Source organism: Numida meleagris, chromosome 3 (genome assembly GCF_002078875.1).
Source record: "Numida meleagris isolate 19003 breed g44 Domestic line chromosome 3, NumMel1.0, whole genome shotgun sequence".
In the NCBI taxonomy this organism is placed as follows: domain Eukaryota; kingdom Metazoa; phylum Chordata; class Aves; order Galliformes; family Numididae; genus Numida; species Numida meleagris.
In genome coordinates this window covers 30,673,955-30,679,796 of record NC_034411.1, presented here as the reverse complement: position 1 = coordinate 30,679,796, position 5,842 = coordinate 30,673,955, and positions in this window count along the sequence as shown.

Genomic DNA, 5,842 nt, shown 5'->3' with positions numbered 1-5,842 from the left:
CATATTGTGTCTAGTGAGTTTTTTCAAGATATTCCTTAGTACATATTTATTTTTAAACAAAGAAATTACAGATATATCTTAAAAAACCGACGACGACGACGACAAACAAACTTTTTTTTGTATTAAAGAATTTAATTCTGACTTTGATTTCCTTTGCCTTCTCCTTCTACCCTGCACCCTGATTTTCTTCCGTTGTGTAGCAGACCCTCCAGCATTGCCTCTGGAGGCTATAGGGCACCAGCAACCTGCCAGTTGGACTCTTGGATTTGGGCCCAGAGCCTCCAAAAGCATCTAGGTACCTAAAGCGCCTTGAAATCAGTGGGAGGTAGGCTCCAAAATACGTTCGTGAAGCCCAGGCCAAGTTCCCAGCTCAGTGAGAAGAGGGTGGTCTGATGGGCAGGAATGAGGGGGCAGGACTCCTGGGTTCCTTTCCAGCCTCTGATACCAAGGAGTGTGGCGCTGGTCGCGGCCTTGCCTCTTGCCTTACCAGGAGTCAAGCCCCATCGTGCTGGGTTCTGTAGAGGTACGAGTACCCATGAGCTTGGTGGATCTTACAATCCAAGATGAAAAGTAATGCTCTGAGCCTGCCCTTCGCTGGTAATGGACTTGGTGTTTGCTGTTGGAGCTGTGTAACCGGCTACCAGTGATGGCTCAGCAAGACCTCACCGTCCTGGATGATGTTGAATGAAGAACTATTCATCTCTGACCATGCTCAGCCTTTTGTGAGGTACCGTTGCGACTTTTGCAATGTGCTTTAGGATTTGAGAGGAAAAGCCATTTGGAAACAGTGTCATTTCCTCAGCAGCCATGGAGGTGAGTGTGTCACATGCTGGAGAGGAACATACAGGATCTTCCTGGCTAATGGAGGTGCCTCACCTGGGTTAATACAGACCTCTGAGTTCCTGGCTGCCTCAGTCCTGCTCTTGTCAAGGTAAAGGATCCAGTTTTTATTTAGTGCCAATGTGGGCAGCTCAGGAGGTGGATCTGCAGTTTTGAACTCTGCAGAGAGTGGAGGAAAATGGACAAGTAATTGAAGAGGCTCTGGTTCATCTTGTTCAGTAAGATCTTGTAGAATGCATTGGTAAGAGGTGTGACGGTGAGCAGGGCCATTTGTGGATGCTGCTGTGTGAAGAACCCAAGGAGTCTCTTGTCATTGGCTGTTTCACAGACGGCTGTGCAAGGTAACAAAGACAGGAAGTCTAGTCTATCACCAGTACACCTGCATTGGCTCTATATGACCTTGGAAGGGTTTACAAGTCAGCAAATCAAAAAGATTGAAACCAGCAGGTCGGTGGTGCTGCCATATTCTGAGCTGAAGAGACCTTTCTGCATGTTGTATCTCAGCAGGACAGAACCCAAGTCTGGATAGATGTAGTGGTTCACAGCATGTCAAACCCTGCATGCTGATAGTGAGCTGAGCTGGCTGCTTCTGGGATGTGAAGGAGAACACCACCTGCAGTCCTCCCTCCTGCTTCTGAGGGCTAGGTTACTCCATGACACAGTGACAGTGCCTGGTGGGGTGGCACTTTTCATCTGGGACAACTCCACCTGCTGAAGGGATACACTTGCATGTGGCTGCTGCAGGGCTTGGTCAGAGACCTTGCACCGTGTTATACGCGCACTGCAGCTGCAACAGGATAGCAGCACAGCAAGAGATTGTCCAAGCCAGCTCTGAAATAGGCATCTGGAAGCAGTCCAGCTCTTCAAATTTACCCTCCAGAACAGATATGGCTGGGCTGCACCCTCCTGTAAGGAGAATGGCTGTGGCACATTGTTGGAAGGGAGTCTTGGCCTCCCTGGAGAGGCTACGCATGGGTGAGGATCGCGCTTTGCGAGGTATTCAGCCTCAGGAGTGTGGCTTTCCCTAGTCCTGCCTGTTCTGAGCCCATCTGTCACACCTGGCTCATGTGTGCCTTGTCCTGGGGTGAGACGAGGACGCATGGAGCCTGGCCACGTTCTCTGCTGTGTGCCCAGCACGAATGGGGTTTTCTCTTGAAACGTCTGATCACGTACAGGCTTGCTGGCTGTACTGATTAAAATGTTATCTTCAGGCAGATTTCTTCATGCCTGCTTCAGTTATTCTGTGGGACTCAAAGAGTGGAGCCACCTGAAAAGGAAGAAAAAGGTGTCCCAGACAGAAAACCCCACTGGCAATGGGAAAAGGGTGCTTTAGGTTAGAAATGCCTTCCCTCTTTCCAATTTGACACCTGTTAGCTTCTTTGACTCCTTGTTACTACTGATTTAGGCTGCAGATTGAGCCTGTCAGCCCTCTGGTAGGGAAGCAGGGAGAGAGCACCTCAGAGAAAGGCTCCGCTTGGGTGCTAAGGCCATCTCCAGAGCGTGTTATGAAGGAGGACCCAGGAAACCCGGAGGAAATCTGTCCCCTGTCAGGGAAGTGAGACCAGCCCACACTTTGGAGGTGCTGTGGTATCACATTGTTATTGGGTGTGGGAGTGGGCAGACTCTCAGCGCAGGCTGTGGTGGTAAACACCGCTTCTCTACAGGTGTCTCATGATGGCTCCCAAGCACCTCACCTGAGAGCAGGCCACCTTTGGGCCAGGTGCTGTAGGAATGCCACCAGAGGCAGGAGCTAGGCTGGCTCCATGCCTCGTGGGATGTGGTGAACTGTGATACCCTTGCACTGGGGGCTGGTGGCAGCCTGTGAGGAATGTGGAGAGCTCTGGTCTTCAGAGAGCCCTTTCCCCTCCATTCTGACAGCTCCGCACCATGGTGGGGATGAGGGTTGAGTCCTCCCTCAGATGTCAAGTCCTGGTGGTAGTGGTTTGCCAGCTTCATGTGTTGGGAGGGGATGGTGGGGCATCTCCCAGAGGTGCAGCTCTCTGTGTGTCTGGAGGTGACATGCAAATTTGGCAGACAGGCTTCTTCTACAGGTGTGACCTGTTTATCTGCCCAAGACTGAAGAAGCCTTCCAGTTACACGTTTCCTCCAAGTGCTGCATGAGATGCCTCAATGTACATTCAGGAAGGCGATGCGGCACATTCACTGCTGAGCGACATACTGGAAAATATCCATGCTTCTTGGCTATATCCCTGTGTTGTGATACAAGGCTAAACTTACTGATTTATGGTCTTTATTTTTACCTCACTCATGAACTCCCAACATTTCTTTAAGAGGTAAAAGTGTACCTAACTCCTCCCCAAAGGAAAGTGCCCAGGTGTTTCCTCTGGCATCAGCCCATTGCTACCTGTTGCTGTAGGCTCCTATGTGTCTCTAACACAGGGGTACCCGCACTGCTCACCCTCTGCCATGCATCTCCTGGCCATGCCTGGCACTTGGACATGGCAGGGGAAGGAGCTGAGCTACAAACCATGTGCCCACATGGCAAGGGTTCAGCTAGGGAATTACTTCAGTACGGCTTTTGCCCGCTACTTAGGAGCTCCTTGCACATTCCACATCTGGAGAATTTTGCATGGTAGACCCAGGCTGGGAAAGGTATCTGGCTCTGCCCGCATCACTGATGACATACCAAAATAACCTGAGATGCACGTGGTGATGCCTTGCTCCTGACCTGCATGGAGCTTTGCAGATGTGAAGCTTTGGCTATGGATGGCAAGAATCTGTGAATCTTGGTTGAACATATCTGTGGTGCAATGTCTTCTGTGTCCAACCCTGTTCAATGGGAGCATTACCTAAGCAGAAGGAGGAGAGACCAGACCCCTTTACTGCAAGCCTTGTGGACTGCTCAGGAGAGGTGGCACAAGACGATCATAATGAACAACTTAAGCAAATAAACCATTTCCATCACCTCTTCAGAGATTTTAAGGCCAGAAGTGGGGTCTGCATGAACTGAGTAGAGCCCTTTACTCCTAACTCTTACCCATAACTTTTGCCTGAGCTACAGTGTACATTTTGGAAAGGCTTCCAAGCTGCTGTTTGGCTGCCCAGCCTTCAGACCCTTCTCATTACAGAGAACCCTAGCACTGGAGGCAGCCCATGCTGCATGCCATTAACCCTGTGTCATTGGCCTCTCCTCCAGAAGCTCCTGCTGGCACCTTTGCTACCCTTCCTGCCTGTGCTTGGCTGTAACTCTAGGACTGCAGAACCAAAAGCCCTAACAGAACTTTATGATGGACTCATTCCTTTCAAGGAAACACCTCACCTAGCTGCTTAAAGGTCGGTGTAAGTACTAACTTCTGGAAAAGCAAATTACTGTCAGCCGGCTCCACATTTTCTTTTTTTTTTTTCCAGCTCTAATTGGCTCACTTCTCCTCAAGTCCCCTTCATTATTTTGGGCAACTTGCTGGAAAGTTCAAATCTTCTTTTGCATTGCAAGGACCTCACATCTGGGAGGAGCAGCCTGGAAGCTCCTGGTTAGCTCATGTTTCTTCTAAGGTGTTGTTGCTCCTGGAGAATAAGAAGCCAGCTCCTACGTATTTTAATTTATCTCACCATTGAAAGTTTGATGAATTGGGGTCAACAGCACTGAATCTGATTGTTTCCAGTCTCCATAGGCACCATAAATTATGAGTCACAGGCTCATCCTGAGTTACTCGGTGACTAATCTGAGGCCATTCTTGAGGCTTAGGTCCAATTTGTTGCTTGCAGTACTGACTTGTGAGAACTGTGTGTTGCGAATATACAGAGCAGACCTAGTCAATACACAGCACCCAGGAGAACTGGCTAAACTGCCAGAGGTGGTGCTGATGAGTCAGGGAGTGGCACTGCCCTATGCACCAGTACTCCGTTGGAGTGGCTGGATGTGCAGTCCAAGAGTCTGTGACATTAGTGACTCACTTTGTGGGACTGAGTGTGATCCACACCCCTGCAGAATTGTTGGGACCAGACATGAATTCAGAGACATCACAAGAAGAACAATTCCCAGTTTTCAGTTGTCCACCAGTTGCAAATATGCTGCTGATCTGAATATGTGTGTCTTTGTGCAGGTCGTATTCCATAGCCTAACGCATTGCATCTTCTGGTCTTTGTCTTTCTCTTTAGCCTCTGTTTTCTCTGCCTCAATTTCACATTGTTGCTTTAGGTTTATAAATGTGCCTAGGTGAGCTTCCCTCCTCTCAAACACGGACCTCAGATGCTTGTGGAATTTCTCTGCGTCTCATTTGACAGCATTTCTTGGCCGGTGACAGCTTGGAAGTTCTTCAAATCCTCCTACATCAACTCATTGAGCTCTGCACTCAATCATCTCCTGATACCTTTCATTTATAACAATAATAATCCTTTTCCCTCAGAAGGTGTCCTCCGCTGAACACACTCAAAGGTAGATCACTCCAGAACCACAGAAGAGGCTCTAGATAAGTTTAGAGTCTCTTGTGTGTCTCTCTCTAAATTCACCTCTCCCCAGTTGCTTGTTCTCAGCTCTTCTGGCAGTTTCCAGGGTGTCCCCTTTCCAATGCAAAGCAGCTTTGCCCCAGATACATTAGCTTATCTTTTCCCAAGTTAAATCTCATTTTGTTTCCTGCTCATTTCTAATCTCTCTAAATCCTTTTGAGGGATTTCTCAGTTTGCACTGGAATTTGCAATCGCTTCTGCTGGAGGTGCCAGCCTGGGGAGCTCACAGGGGAGCGTTTCCCTTGGTCCTGCTGAGCCAGGAGGATGCTGTGGCTCTGGTGCTGGGGAGGTGGCGGTGGTGCCCCGCAGTGTGGGTGCAGGTGCAGTCTTGCACATAGCTATATTCAATCATGCGGTGAACTATATTTCTCACTCATCATCAGACAGGAATTGCCTAGCACACCTGAAGGGCTGGAAAAAGTGTGGGAGTCAGCAGGTCCTAGTCTGTACAGCAGAGGTGTGGGAAGTGAGGGAGCTGCGTTCAGTTCCCAGCTGGGCTGATGATCTCCTTTGCCTCCCTGCCTTGATTTCCCCA